Source organism: Dermacentor andersoni, chromosome 11 (genome assembly GCF_023375885.2).
Source record: "Dermacentor andersoni chromosome 11, qqDerAnde1_hic_scaffold, whole genome shotgun sequence".
Classification (NCBI taxonomy): domain Eukaryota; kingdom Metazoa; phylum Arthropoda; class Arachnida; order Ixodida; family Ixodidae; genus Dermacentor; species Dermacentor andersoni.
In genome coordinates, this window is record NC_092824.1 from 80,066,271 (window position 1) to 80,082,767 (window position 16,497).

General features: G+C 45.9%; 1 long non-coding RNA gene across 2 annotated transcripts in view; it reads left to right on the plus strand.

Moving 5' to 3' along the window:
- The window catches only part of LOC140214088 (uncharacterized), a 61,630-nt gene extending 48,247 nt beyond the window's left edge, over positions 1–13,383 (plus strand). The window contains exons 2-3 of one of the 2 annotated variants that reach the window (XR_011891009.1): positions 13,147–13,233; positions 13,338–13,383. This is a non-coding gene — a long non-coding RNA (uncharacterized lncRNA). Of the gene's footprint in view, positions 1–13,146; positions 13,235–13,337 lie in introns of those variants that run through there. The other variant, XR_011891008.1, reaches the window with a different exon arrangement.
- Positions 13,384–16,497: the final 3,114 nt, after the last annotated feature.

The window sequence follows — 16,497 nt, forward strand, 5'->3', positions numbered from 1 at the left end:
ACCAAAAGAAAGGCAAGTATATGCGTGAAGCTGTTCTCTTCAAGTGTTTGTTGTCAATCGATTCATAAAAAGTTGTAGCTATTTGATTTTTGAACAGTAGAAGCTGAGTTTCGTGAGCGACTCGGGACAATCGCAAGGACCGCACAGCTGTGGAATCACAATCTAAGTATCATTTCGCATATTCAGGGAGCGGTGGCCTTGTTTGTGTTTCTTACGCTCAAGCGTACATGCCCCGCATGTTCGTCGCCGAGAGGGAAGCGAGCGCCAGAGGAGGAAGGTGCCCGACGGTGGAAACGAGAATCGCGCGCCGAACCAAGCGTCTCACCTTCGAAATCAGTGTAGCCTTCGCGACCTAAAACCCCTTAGGGCACATTCACGCCGGCGACTTGAGGAGGTCGCGCGACCATTTGCGACTCGCAATCAAAAAGCGACCGAAGGCGACTGATGCTCACACCGGCAAGCCCGGCTGAGCGCGACCCGCAAGTCGCAATCCCGGAGATTATCGTTCTCAGCGAGAACTCTCGGAATCTACGCGGAATTTGAACGCGACGCCGGAGGAGGCCGGATGTAGACACACGAAAGATCACTTCCGGTGCGCCGCTGATTGGTTTATCAGTTTTGCGACCACGGTCGCGCGACTGAAAAATCGCGCAGAGAGCGACTGGCCCAAAATGGTCGCTTTTCAAGAAAGGCGACCGTTTGCGACCATTTGCGACTGGTCGCTTTGCGACCAACTTGGTCGCGCGACCACTGTCAGTCGCCGGTGTGAATGAGCCCTTAAACTTCGTAAAGTAGCGACACTCTCCTCCTCCACCTTCCCTCCTCCTCGTTTCTCCTCTTTCACTCTCCCTCTTCGACTGTGACGCCGCCTACGCTGCTCGAGCGTAGCAACGGCGCCAACATGCGCTCCTCGCCACTCAGTAGATGCTTCTCGAGCAAAAATGGCGCTGATGCACGGCGCAAGGGCCCACGTGATGCTATTAGGCCAATAGCGACGCGGCGTCGGCCTCGGCCAGAGCGCGCGAGGAGGAGGCGGCATTCTTCAAAGCGTGGTACTACTTTGTGAAGCTTAAGGGGCTTTATCGCGACCGCCTTCCACCCTTCCCTTTTGTGCTTCGACGCCGCGGTGCTCTCTATGCGTGTTCGCCGCGTCGTTGTCTCGCAATATGCGTTCGGCAACGCAACGCCACTTAGTGCAAAGGCTAGGTGGCGTTGAGCGAAACGGGGAAGGAGAAAGGGCAGACGGAGGAGCAGGACAGCAGCACTAAATAAACGTTATAGCTGGTATATATTCGTCTAGAGAGAGAGAGAGAAGTTTAATGATACGAAATGCTGAGAGGTCGGCCTGAGGTATATTCCTCTAGCCAGCTACTCGGCATTGGGGGTAGGGGAAGAGGGAAAGAAAGAGGGAAGAGGTGCATGATGGGTCTAGGTCCCCCTTGAGCTTATTGGTATCTCTGGCTAATATCACCTGACCCGATTTCCAGAGCCTACCATTTATTTGTTTATTTAGCATCATTTTAGACGCAGTGAAGGTCTTGCATGGCAAAGCTATATGACGAGAATAGTGGGCGTAACGTAAGCCCTGTCACCCGTACATTCGTCGGCAGTGAGTGGCATATATGCAATAAATATGAAAGGTAAAAATTGTCATCCATCCGATTGTAGGACGAAGTTACAAAGAAAACCCATAGGGGTTTCTTAGACATAACGTTTCGCAGGTCAGTAAAAATTTGTCCTAATGCGGGATTCGAACCCGAGACGAACGCCTTTCCGGGGCGGTCACTCTACCATCTGAGCTAACCACGAGGCTAGCAGATCGCAGCGCGATGGTCAATTAATCGACAATTCAAAGCACAGGGACACAGAGTACGGCAAATCAGTTCTGAACAATCGGGCAAGGAGGAGGAGGAAGTGTTATGAAAGGGAAAAAATCGGCATCCACAGCTCTGGAAAGATGTTGGTCTCGGGTTGGAATCACAGAACAGGACGAATTTTTCTTCAACTGCGAAGCATTTTTTCTGAAAACCCCGTATGTGCTACCTTTCTAGCTTCGTGCTACATTTGGGCGGAAGACCAACTTTTCTCTTTCATGATACTGCCTCCACCTTGCGGGATTCCGCGGAACTGAATCTCGCGGTGCATTAAATATGTGCGTCGTTATACATTTCTACAGCCAGAACAAGACAGTAAGTCCAAAATCGTAACTTATGAAAGGAATATCCTATCACAACTTCAATGCAGTAAATTATTTCTTTATTTTGATCTGGCTATCACTACCTTCTTATAGGTCAACTACTTCCAGCTGTCTTTTTCTTTTTTCACTCCCATTCGCCACTAATTCATAGCTGCTCCATATATGTCTATATTATAGTTTGCGACTTCGTTCGTCTCCTCGTAAGCATGCGTACGCCTTCGCCTTTACTTGACGCCAGTCATCACGTTGCACTCTTCCCACGCTGTTATCTATAACAGGTGGCATGGGGGGCCATGTTATGGTGAGGCATGGACATGGATGGGCTTTAAGCCTGCCAATGTTAAAAAAAAAAACACGTCATGTGAACAAACTTGTACGTAACAAAATCCATGTAATTGGTTACTTGTAATGAGTTATATATTTTGTGGTAGTTTGGAACATATTGGAATATGTTTGGAAAACATATTGGAATAGGTTTACGTTATAGGGCCCCAGAACTCGCTCATATTCTGTTCTGGCAGGATCAAATGCGGCCTCGTCGCATCCCGCAATGTTGTTCTGGTTTGGCTATTGGCATTCGTCTTGGCCGGCATAATCTTGCAGCACTCTTATAATAAAAGGTCTTTTCGTTTGTTGTTGACAATAAATATGTTGGTTCTTTTGATTTATAGTACAACGTAAAACAATCACTTTTTAGAAGTTCTTTTCTTTTGAATCTACATCTTCAAAAACGCGCTCTGATTCTGTTGCTTTGTTTTTTTATTGCGAGTGCGATCTGTTTTTCCGTTTAGCGCCGCGTGTTCTGATTATGTTGTTCAAAGCTGTTGAACAACTAAAATGAGCTTCCGTGTCCTTTCTTTACCGTTTGCGCCAAGGCTATGCACTCGGTCAGCAAAGTACGTTCCGGGAACGCACTCCGACCAGAGTGCACTCTGCTTGCGACGTTTGGGAACGGGCACTTAAACCGAGTGACACTCTCCGTAAGTGCACGTAACTTGCACGCTCGACGAGGGTATCACACACACACACACACACACACACACACGTTTGCCGGCCGTAACCCGTGTTTACGTAGCGAAGCGTCACTGTGAATTCTTTTGCTTCTTGATTAGTTAATTGCGGTCACTGCTATGGGGGGGGCGAACGACCATAGGCCAGCAGAGCCTATGTTACAATGCACACAGAGCCGAATGTAGTGTGCACGGCTAACGTGCTCTATCTTGCAAAGCATCCACGCTTGCTCTGGCGATTCTGCGAATTTTACGCACACATTTAATTATGATTCGAAGGAACCTTAAAATAAAGGTGTCTTTTTTGAGATTCTTCATACTTTTCTTTGATCTTTTAAGCTAATATCACCGAAGGAGAGCTAAGTATATGCGTGAAGCTGTTCTATCGAAGTGTTTGTTGCCAATGATTCATAAAAAGTTGTAGCTATTTGATTTCGGAACAGCAGAAGCTTAGTTTCGTGAGCGACTCAGGAAAATCGCAAGCACCGCGTGGAGCGCAGCTGTCGCATCACAATCAAAGCATAATTTCGCATGTGTACACCGTTTTGTCATGGGCGCCACCATATTGCTGCGCAGTGGCGCCATCTGTGGGCAGTCGGCATGCTGGCTTGGGCGAGCGCTCCGTTTTGCATGGCAGGTTTTCACGCTCGTGCGGTATATTTAGCATGACGGGCGTCTTTTACGTGGAAAACGGTTCTGTGAGACGTACTGAAGTGGTTACCTGCCGCGGTTGCTCAGTGCATATATGGTGTTGGGCTGCTGAGCACGAGGTCGAGGGATCGAATCCCGGCCACGGCGGCCGCATTTCGATGGGGGCGAAATGCGAGAACACCCGTGTACTTAGATTTAGGTGCACGTTAAAGAACCCCAGGTGGTCAAAGTTTCCGGAGTCCTCCACTACGGCGTGCCTCATAATCAGAAAGTGGTTTTGGCACGTAAAACCCCATAATAAATAAAGGAAAAAAATGGACATCCACCCGTTCGTAGCAATTGCTACAAAGGAAACCCATACGGGTTCCTCCAAAGAAAAGCCTCAAAAAGAAAAGTCCGTTTTTCCCTTTATTCATTACTTCTCTCCACCTTGCGTGTTTCCGCAGAAGTACTACGTAAAACCCCCATAATTATTATTTTTTTTTACTGAAGTGGTTTAAGTCGGCATGGCCGGACTTTCTGCAGGCATCGAGGCGGACGGAGCATGGAGCGCTATGTGTGCGCGCATGTTCGAACCTACAATCAGCCTCGGATATCAATTGTGTACTTGTGAAAACTCAGTTCATTAGTGTTACCGTATATCAGTATTCTTTAGTTCTAACTGCAGTTTAGGAGCAATGAAACATACAGGCCGATCGTAACAGCGTGGGTACCGTTCTGCTATGGTAGAAGTTGAGCTGTTATACTTTGACTAGCGTTCGAACTGTTAACTGTAGATTATATTGAGTGACTACTTGGTACGGTGGATGAGGTTACCACCACTGAATGCAATTGTTTTGGTTAGTAATAACAGCATACCTTACAGTGTGAATTAAGCTTGTCCAGCAAAGCGACCGTTTACGAACTGTTCGAGCGTCCGCTGTGTGGTAGATGCTGGATTACCGATATCTATTCTATATAGCGCATGGTCCGAGCATTTGACATCAACGTTTATAGATCTATAAACGTTGTGCGGCGTGAGTATGCGAGGTCGTATTGCGGCATTAGCCCGTTTTCTCTTTCTTTTTCGAGAAAGAAGATGATAACCAAATGTTTGTTTTGGTTGTGTTAATTCCGTTCTCTTGGACGCAGTCACACGTATTACGGAAATGTTGTCCTGTAAAATAGCTATCGCATTCCTTTTATGCGATCTCTCTCATATTACGGCTTTACAGGGCAAAAAGGCAATGCCGAAGCACGTAGATTATATAGATGTATCATGCTGGCTCGCCAACCGAAGTGATCGCTGTGTTGAGCAGCGCCATCGACCTCATGCAGGAAGGCTAGCGTAGACATATAGTGATTTCAAGTATACGAGACATGAAATGCGTCAGAACGATGCTGGTGTATCACAAATAATTGATAGCACCTGCCGCTTATATGTTTCGTGGTTGCCTTAGGTTTGCCGTACACGAGCATGCGCTCATATGTTTTATGTTTTTAGTCCCTATACGCCAAGCGATCAGATAGTGTGCAGATCTCGCATTTCATGCTGGTAATACAGAGACACTGGTTCTCTTCATTGCATTAAAACCGATATACGCAAAATAGTTAACAACACATACACACACCGCGGCTGGCGATGCGCGTCACATGTTGGCGCCTCCAAGAGAATAATAGTTCGGAGGAAAGTAGCGCAGAAGTAATCGATTCCTGTCGAGCATTTCCCTCACTAACTTTGGCGGGGCAGTGATCGCTAAGTGTAGCGATTACTTTTTCAAGGATGCAATTGTAATGAGTTAGTATGTTTCTTTCAACGTCAACAAGATGGGATCTCAAAATCGGCGACAAGGCATCCCTTATACTTGGTCCGCAGTTTCAGATGGGGCTACGTGATGGCTGATTTTTACCACTAATACGTTCCTGTCAGGTCCCAAAGCAGGAAACGAGGGTGAATGCGTGTGGAAGTGGGAGGTCTGGGCGCTGTCACACTGTTACACAATTGGAGTAACCAGCTGCGGCAGTCTGCGCTCTAAGACGCCTACGCGCACTGTGCCTAACCTATCACAGTCACGTGTCCCGCCGATATCATTTATTCATTCAGATCATGCCCGCTAATGTCAAGCTTCTGATATGACACTCTGAGAGTGCCGCTGTATTCCGCGAGTAATCTATTTAATCGTTGTGTAGCTTAACCTGCACGTCACACATTTGGCGCGGCACACACATCGTTGGCATTGCGATGAAGACGATGAAATAGAATAGATAATTCGCACCGCCCCTCCCCCGTCCTTTTTTTCTTTCTTTCACCTGCTTAACCTCACTTACCTTTTTTTTTCGGAGCTTCAAGGACGCGCGTTGAACTTGATAAAATAATTAACCACCGCTCTCCTTCTAAACATGGCAAAATAGGTATACCCCATAAAAAACGTCGCAGAAAGGCTCCATCATTGGCCGTTTCAAAATCTCTCTCGTAATATTTTTATTTCCCTTTCTTTCTTTCTTTCTTTCTTTCTTTCTTTCTTTCTTTCTTTCTTTCTTTCTTTCTTCTCTTTTCTTTTCCTTTTTTTTGCGTGTGTGAATCTCTGCGAGCACGTAAAGGGATCCCGGCAGCGAGAGGTGGGCACTTGCTTAGAATAACAATTCCCGGTTAACAAAGTAAATGAGATCGGCGCCTGACGCCATATCACTTTGTGCTGCTCTCACCGGCACTGTTGGGATGTAAGCGAGCACAAAAATACAAAGGGTAGCGGTAGTATTTAAACGAAAAAAAAACGAAAAGGACATGTGAGCAGAAAATAACAGCGATCATGTCTCATTGTACTGGCTATCACGTTGAGACTGTAAAGCAGTAAATCGTAGTTCTTTTCCTTCTGAAAAAAGCATGTGATTGTTTTTATCCAATTACAGTTACTAATGCCTGTTATTCAAAGTTCACGCTATCTACTCACGCGCTGCGCCATAATTAATGGGTCGCGCAACGAAAGAGTTTCGTAATTACCTTTTACCTAAGCACCGGCCTGTCGAGATGTTACTCGAGTAATTATAAAAATACGCCTTGAGTAAGTAAAAAAAAAAGCAGGCTCCTCGATTGCCGGTTCGGCCACGCTTTCGTCATTTAACGAAGAGCAACAAAATGCGATGCAAAACGAAAACCGTGGAGACAGCTCGCAGTTTCTCCAAAAGGCGTGGTGATTTGACATGATTACCTACCGTAATGTGAAGTTCAGTGTAACTACCGGAACTCGCATTAAGAGTGAGTGGCTCACGCGTTCCTGTGTGAGTTGGCTTTATTAATGAATGTGTTTAACCTATTTGTGCGAGTTGATCTCAAGTTAGAGCGCGTTTACTATGGTGAATCTTCCATTGGTAGCTGCTGCACTTATTCGTTCCACGTATATATACGTGAAGAACAGTAGTTGGTGCAAATTGAAAGGACCAGCATCTCCCGAACATGATATTGTGGCAGACGACGAGATGCAGACGAAAGCTGCATTTGCATATTTAGAGAGAAAGGCAAGACAACTCGCCTCAAGGGCTACATGTGCCGACGTCTCACAGAGTTGCCGTCGTCATCGATCTGCCGAGCACCTTGTTCAGCTTTGCACGCAATATCTTCGCAACAATACTTATTTTTTAATTTAAATTCTCGCATTACCCACCTCCCGTTTAATGTCGACGTTATCTCTATTTAGGAATGAAGCAATTCAACGACACACCGTATTGCCACCGCTGAATCCATTCACGTATATATGAGCCGCGTACTGCAGCAGGAATCATCCACTCTCAGGCTTCGACGATGATGATGATGATGATGATGATGATGATGATGATGATGTCATGCGTCATGCTGTGGCGCATATGGACAGCGCCTCCTAGATAGCACGTCTGCGCCCTCTGCTTTGACGTCATGCTACTTGGACCGAAATTTCCATTGCCAAGCGCGGCGTGACGAAAACGGTGACGTCGAAATCCCCGCGGCTTACTCGGGAGAGCGTCCCCATTAGATTCTTTGTCAGTCGAGCAAGGCAGCATGACGTCACGTATCGAAGAGCACCGGCCTTGTGCTATCTAGGAGGCGTTGATATACGCCTTTCTTCTTGGGCGAGGAGGAAACGGCGTGCAGCGAGCCTTTCCTCCTATCTGGCGTGTGCGATCCGGCGCGGCGCCTCTTGAATGTGTTGCTGTCGCCTGCTGAGGAACGATTTGGAGATGGCTTAGCTTGAGCTGATTCTTCGTGGGAATTAATGTGATGTCCCTTCCTACAATGTCGTCAGGGAACCCCTCTGTAGACTTTCTGTGCAGCGTTGACTGCGGTATGCGGAAATTTCTCTTGGCTGCACAAACAGGCGAACGTACACCCGTGGGCAAAATATACGGAACATGGATTGCGCGATAAAACTAGTTTCTTTTGCTGTCTATGAATGTAACTTGAAATGAAAGATTACGATCCAAATTTGGCACTGCGAATTTTCTAGTGCAAACGTCAGTTTCCGTTTATGCGAGTTAATTACGAAGAAATCCAGTTTTTCTTGGCGACCCTGTGGTCTGGATACTTTTGCTCACGGGTGTACATGATCACTCGCGGCGTGTTTACGTATTGTGAGCAATTTCGGCTGCATCGATTTTTCACCTGACGAAGAGAACCGCGGTCTGTGAATTGCCAGCGTGAATTGGAAAACATGCCACCCCGACACATCAAAGCACCAATCGTTATAATATGTTTAGGTCAGCAAATGGCGCAGTTTTCTCGCATTTCAAATCTGGTAGACTAGCAATCATTACTCTATGTTACGCTAGCTTCTTGTATGAGGCCGATAGCGGTACTCAACAAAGCGTTCATTGCGACTGGTAACACAGCATGGCACATATAAGCTTTGTGAACTGTTTCAGACCTTAGGACGTATGGCCATTTAGCGGAAAGGGAGAACACAAAGGACGAGGGTACAAGGCGAGTGCTATAATGTTGAAACTCTTCAGTATGAACCGACTAGCACAGCAATACGTACTACTCACACAAGCTTCGCGTTCTGGCATTGCCTTATTGTTCTGTAGATCACTGATATCCGAAGGGGATCGCATAAAAAGAATCCTCCAGCTATTCGTCAGGGCATAATTCGCGTAATACGGACGAGAGCGTCGTACAGAACGGGACAAACGAAAGCGTGTTAGGGCTATGAACACTCGTGTTGGTGCCTTTGGCGGCGGGAAGCCCGTCTTCGCACCTTCAGGCATACGCCGCGAGCAAACCAGACACGCTTTTTTTTTTTCTGGTTAACATGCCTGCCTTTTCCCCGCTTATCTTATCTCTCTTCTGACTTGAGTCTCGGCCACGTGTTAGGGGGACTTTGTCGACCTCATCAGTGACCATTTTAGCTCTGCTACTTTCGATAAGCGGAAGGTACTGTGGAAGGGCGCTATTTTGCTCCAAGTATACTTGAACTGAGGTACCGAACGCGCGGTCAAGCTCTCAGGAAACTGACCAGTACCTCGACCTTGCTGTCTAACGCAGGCACCACTCAGCTGGGATGCGAGCTTTCGTTCCCAACACTCAGCAGCGTATCGCTCCCTGTCGTGTACACTTCTCCCGCGCCATCAAAGCACTCTATGGAGCATAACATGCAGTTCCATTTGCATATGCAAATAACTTCGCGCACCCGAAAGCCTACCTGTCCTTCCTTGCGTCACTTCACTGACGGTGGAACAGCTTGGCTTCCTTCCATCAATTGCGAGTGGTCAGCGCATGGCTCTGGGGTTCACTTTTGCCAACTCAGTTTTTTTTGGTATAATAAACCGAAGCGGTGTCGCAGCTAATGAAGATAGAAGACTTCAAGTGAATGTTGGCTTGACGGCGTTACGAAAAAAGTCACCGACCTTCGCCTATCCCGTGCTGCAACGACATCGGCGCGCTTGACTATGTAGCCGCTACTTTTAATGCTCAAAGAGAGCCTAACTTGGTAATTCGGCGAGGAGTCTTTTCCAGTGCCATTACGCTCCATATTTTTTAGGAATTTAAAACGTCTTTTACTGACGTAAACGCGTTTTCTAATTTATTATGTCAGTTGCGAGTCGAAATCTATATATTCAGAATTTACCATTTCTTCTAGTACTAACTTTGTTGTGCATGAACGTACAGGCATATTATTTTGCAGTATCTTGTTTTGAAATTTTCGTGTCTATTTGTGGCCTGTCGTCCTGATGTTTTCGGGCTCTTCGTTTCCTTTCTCCCTTTCTTCAACTCCCTTTTCTATCCCCTCCTTCATAAAGAATAGGAAGGCGTTGTGCCCCTATCGGTGGCAGTTGCCACTCTGCTCCTTCCCTATTTCTTTCTCTGTCCATTGTATACGTGTGTTTTCTTATTGGATAGTAAGAATAGGAATCGAATGCTTCAAAGATTGTTAAATGCAAGCGCTTTCTCTTTTGCGGATTAGAGATAACCTTTTTCGTCACTGTTTCGTCAAACAGCAACTCCTGTTTTGGCATGTGTGCTCACAGTATAAAACAAAATAACTTTAAATGAAAGATATTGCTCCGTGGTCGCAACCACATAAGCGTAAATGTTGAATGAACAAGGAAAGTCGTCGCTGTTAACGACTCTACGGGCAGGCAAGCAACTTCGCCAAAGTACGGATTTGACAGGCTCGTCAACAAAAGCTCGTTGGGGCGCATCCATTTGGGCTACATCCGAGTCGAAGGATGCATTGATACAGTGCCAACCTGTGGGAAATTCTTGGTCCATGGAGAAACAATGCTTCAGCATTGCGTCCATGCTTTTAATCTCCTTTTTTAAATTAAGTGCTTTTAATATCTTTTTAAACACAAGCCTTAATGAGCGTTTATGAACTTGATCAGTGTTTGCCCATGTCTGTGACAGTATGGACTGTTTGTTCGTTTTTATGTGGTCACATTGCATATCGTATTTTTCATCCAACACATGATGTGGCACGTTAGGTCATCAGCCAGGCAAACGTATCCAGTTTTTCAATAAGAGACAGTATCTCTCTTTATTTATGTATATACTTTGCCGCAATAATCCATATATACAACAACAAAATCTGAATAAAGTAACACATGCAAATCGGGGCGAACACAGCTTTTACATGTGCCAGAAGTCCCGCTAAGTAAACGAACTTCTAGAATTCACACACTAAGTAATGAATTACAGGTTTCCACTAATAGGTAGCGTTATTCTTAAGATTGCCACATCGTAAAGACCATATCATAATTCCCCATGCCACATCTACAGTACCGTGCCATGTCTAATATATGAAAGGTATCATTTTTTAAGAGCATGATATGACTTAGCACAGACAAAGAAAAGGACTAAAAAAGACAGACATATACAGGACTTCCGACGAAGCTTTAGAGTGCCAAGTCACGTGATGCGGCCGTATTGGCTCACCCAGCGTTTTATTGAGCCTCAACCTTCATTCTTGGTCCTCTCCCACTCATACTATGCGCTGATACTACACACAAGGCATACGCGAAGGCTGTCGCTCTAAAGAGCTGCGCATTACGCGCAAATTACGTGGATCATTACCACGACTGCTCTGGCTTGTACATCTGCCATTATGTGTGTTGTCGTATGGGCCTAGAAATTTCGAGGCATCCTTCGTGTATACTGTGCGCTTTATGAATGTATTGAACTAAGACCGGCGCGTAGGGAGACAGTGCAACGTGTAACATTGTCGCCATGCACTTAGCAAACAGTTAATTTTGTCGTCGTAATATCTCTACACAGCTGGGTAATTGCTTTTCCACTTTTTATGCATGTTTTGTCAATGATTATTGCGGTAGCTTTACGCTGAGCGGTAACTACAAGCACCGCGCGCCGTGTTCATTGGCCATGCTTGGTAGAAGATGCCTGGGTCGTGGTTGTGGCCACTTATGCAGAAAAGATCACGACAATGCTGCTAAAGAAACCAATCCAGACTTAGTATACACGGTAATGTGACACGTATACAGAGCTCTGTTTACATGCAACAAATATTGTATTAAAAATTCCTATCAATCTTGATTTACACCTGCAGCATGCAAAGCACGACATCTCTGTCATGCAGCGAACGCGCAAGAAAGGAAAAGCGTTGTGGGTATTAGTGTGGCGAATGGCCGTAGTAGCTCTCGGTATACGCTGCATTAATCCAAGGTAGGATCACTGCGCATCGACACAATGATTAGCGGCACAATGTTCATCGATACTAGGATCATCATACAATGCATCGCACCAATGTTCCCTAGCTTCCTGCCAGCATAGGTGAAGCCTGCCACTTCCCCTACTTCACCTCTGAAATACAGGCTTGTGTAGTGGTGTGCGCTGACAGATAAAGTGTTTTGGCCCGTTCTATGTAAATGTAAGGCTCACTGAAAAAATAAAAGCTATAGGTTCCTGACGAAAGTCTTATCTTCGGCTGAGTAGTGAAGACGTTATCTCCAATAAGATTTGCCAAGACGTTTATTCTTTGTCCTAAAACCAGTAATACCAGTAACGTCGACCAGCATCTCCACTGCAAAATAATCCAGGTTGAACTAATAGAGAGTGTAGGGAAAGTGTTTTTCTTTTACCCTTCACTATATGTTCATGTTTTATCGTGCCCCTCCTAAGATGTCCGCAGTCCAGTTTCACTTCCGGGACATCGTTTTCACTCCAGCGATTTTTCCAAAACCGTCTTGCATGGTGCTATATTGCTTGAGAAAAAGGAGGCCCGAGAAACAGACGCCTGTGTGTTTGTGCGTGCGTCGCAAACGTTCTCGCACAGTGGGCGTAGCAATTCTAGCTTCCTTTTCTTTGGTGTTCCTGGACGACTACGTCTCAGGTGGACTATGTTTACCGAGTGTCTCGTTTCTGAGTGCCGGCGTGTAGCCTGTTTGGCCTGTCAGACGTCCTTAGGCAGTGGACACTCGACATTCGGGTGAAAACGTTATTACCAGAGCGCGAAAGCCCCCCCTGGCATCAACACTGGCGAACGTGAGACGCCAATTTCTCGAGAGCACGAAGACAAACTAATCCTTGCATACGCGTAGAATCCAAGAGCGTTTGCCATCGCTAACCTTCCCTTTGCGGCGGTTGCTAAGCCTCGAGCAATAGTGCTTTCATTTTCGTTCAAGGTGCTTGTGCGGGAATCTCGTTTGTAAATTTTTTTTTTATCCTCACTTTCGTTTCTCGGTGCTTTCCTACGCCTTGCTTCGTTGGGTGGCCAGTATCTACTTTTCTTTTTGCTCGAAGCCTTTAAGCTCGCTCCGGCTCGAGTGAAGGTGTGTCTACGTGAAGGTACGTTTAAGTTTCTCTCTTGTTGTTTTGTTTTCTTTTAGAATGATGACAACAGGACAAGGCTACTGCGAGGACCACAAGAAACTTGCTCCCAATCCTAAACTGTCACCCGGAAGCAGTCTTGCAAAGTGAGTTTCTCAGCGCCAACGACTTTAGTCTGTGAGTTCTAGCTAGCTTGGTTACTTTCTTTTTTTTTTCTTGCATGAAATCCTACCGCGGCGTGCACAAAAAGGAAAGAAAGAGAGAGAGAGAAACAGAGAGAGAGAGAGAGAGTGAGATAGAGAGAGAGAGAGAGAAACAGAAAGAGAGATAGTGAGATAGAGAGAGAGAGAGAGAGAGAGAGAGAGAGAGAGAGAGAGAGAGAGACTGCGGTTAGTAAACAAAGACGCTTGCGACTGTCTGCGGATCCGAGTTTAAATATCACACGCCAGCTCTATCCACGGTGTGCCTTCTAGACCAGTGTGTCCATGCTCACGTGTTTTGTGCGTGTGGGATGTGCGCGTGCTTGCGCATGCGCGCGCGCCCTTTTTTCTTTAGTACTTGTATCTCCTTAATCTCAATGAAAAATTTTGCGCGTACTTCCATCTTTTATTATTGTTACGTGCTACGTCATTCGTGGATCAGTCTACCTGACGTGTTCCCAAGTGACGAAGTATCCCGACGGAGCATATGTACTTCATACTGCTCGGTGACAACGTGCTGATTGCATTTGGCTTTGCCCCGCGAGATACTTACTCTCAAGGACGTTGGGAGCCAAGAATGGCTAGTTGTAATGGATATTACCACGCACCAACGCCAGTTCTTTTGAAGGATGCCGTGTTGAAATCCTCAGAGTGATGTTGACTAGCTCGGGTTATGTGATATCCGCAAATTATCAGCAACGCGGTGCCTTATGTTTTGTTAACTCCTGCATTTCCATGCCCCAGTAGCAGCCCTACATAATCTCATTATGCCCGAAATAATATTTTTTTTAAATAATGCTACATCCGTGGCCCGAAGTAACGTAGGGCCTAAGTGTACAACAATCGGGCAATATATAGAGAAGAATATTGTGTTACTGGGGCTCCACGTAGTATGTTACAGTATACCCGCCGTGGTTGCTCCGTGGCTATGGTGTTGGGCTGCTGAGCACGAGGTCGCGGGATAGAATCCCGGCCATGGCGGCCGCATTTCGATGGGGGCGAAATGCGAAAACACCCGTGCACTTAGATTTTGGTGCACGTTAAAGAACCCCAGGTGGTCGAAATTTCCGGAGTCCTCCACTACGGCGTGCCTCATAATCAGAAAGTGGTTTTGGCACGTAAAACCCCATAATTTAGTATGTTACAGTATGTCTAACGCTACTTGTAGGGCCGGTTAAAGTGTATATTAACTCTGCAACTTGATATTATGTCGATGCTACATTCTACTTGTAATAGAAACAGCAAACGAAGGAACGATTATATGCGATTGCTTAATAAATCATTTACATGTAAAAAGTCAACATTTTCACAGAATCAAAGGTATATAATATTTAAATTCGTAACTTTCATATATTGGAAATACTTAAGAAAGTTCTGAACGTACGTTCTCCAGTGTTGCAATTTATCGGATGGTTATGTCCTGGAGAGTGGATTTCACGCAATGACACTGGACTCCTTTCGAACAGGTATCACTGCGGAAAGCTCCTAGTACAGTAATTTTCACAGCACTGTCCTATCTCTACAGCCTCTTCACAAGAGCAGGCAAAGCTGTTAGTTTGTCGTATGTTTATGAGAAACATTTTGTATATAGCATGTGCCAATGCGAAGTCTGTAAATTATTGCTTCAGTTGAGTCACTGGCTTCGGGGCGCCCTCGCGAGGGCTGCCTTTGAAGTGCGACACGAACGAAGGCCGTCATTTTTATTTCCAGAAAACATTTCCATTTGTTTATCTGCTGAGGAACGCTTGCAGTTTTTTGTGTGTTTGTGCGTGCGCGCGTGTGTGTTGTCAATTCACAGTGAAAAAGTGGCCGTGGTGCAGCCTAGAGGCACCTTGAACACAGAATCGAAAAAAAAAAATCTGCATATGATTAGGGCTCTGGGAGACGGTGCAGCCTATTATTCATAAATGGAGATCACGGCTACGTGACGTAAAATGAGCACACAAGAGCACGGCGCTAACGTTATACGTTTAGATGAACCGGTAGACGCGGACAGCCAAACAGGTGCACGCTGGCCTCTCTGGGCAACTTAACGCAGGCCCTCGCTGGATGGTACGCGTGAGACTACTGGAGAGATGATCACTGACAAGGCGATCAGTGGGGCAAGAATGATTACGTAGTGTACTTAAGTGACTTTTTGCCGAAATGTGGTAACAAAGTAATTATGACATTTCAATGGAACTTGCCCTGTGGAGTAGAAATCTCCTAAGTAATATTAATAGGATTATTAACGCGTAACTTCGCCTTGGTGCAGCCTATGGAAAGCCATAAGAATGCAAATGGTGACCGGCTCGCGACAACAATGCGACATATGGAGAGCGGTGATGAAACGAAACTAACTTACCGGCGAACATAACTGCGTGTCAGTAGAGTTAGCGCTGACCCCTAAAGCACCGCTGCATATTCATGCCGTCACTGAATTGTCTGCGAAGGTGTCAGCCAATCAAAGAACATACGCTTCGTCTGCTCCGTACAGTGACCAGTCCCATCGGCACTTCTCCGAAAGTCCCTTCGGCGAATTCACTTTCTCTAAATTTAATGGTTGCTTTCCGAGCTGTGACGTTCGGCCCGTTTGCCTCACGTATATACTACTAGATGACACTAAATATCGGTCCTAACGTGCGCCTTCTTTGTAAGTCTTGAAATGGTGGCTATTTTCTTTTTACCTGCGTTTATAGATACCGAAATAAACTTTAGCGCGTAGCGCAAGAATACGCTAAAGTGTACTTACGGTTTCTTAGGTGTCGCCTAGGGAATAGCTGCGCCAACAACCTAGTCATTTGTCAGGAGGAAGACGAAGCACAGAGGAGGGCGAAAGCTCAGGGACCTAAGGAATAACGTCGCTCAATAAATAAAAAAAATGTAGTATAAGCTAGAGTATGGAGCAGTTTATTTACCTGCTTAGGATAAAGTACGTTCAGCCATTTTCTGAAGCTTTAGCTGTCCGTTTAACAAAAATAAATTCTCATGATTTGGCGACGTCATGCCTTTTAGTACGTCTCACTGAAGTCGCATAATGCCGCACCTGGTATAGAATGCGTGTTTTTGTTATCTTTCGTATCTCCTTGGCATTTATCTAGAGACGTGCATGCCATACCTGGCAGCAGAGTTTGGGAGGGGGGAGGGGGGCATGTGGAATGCGGTTGAGGGGTTGGGGTGTTGTACACAGTGTTAGTCCATGAACACTGTAAGAAAGCGAGTGGAACCAAC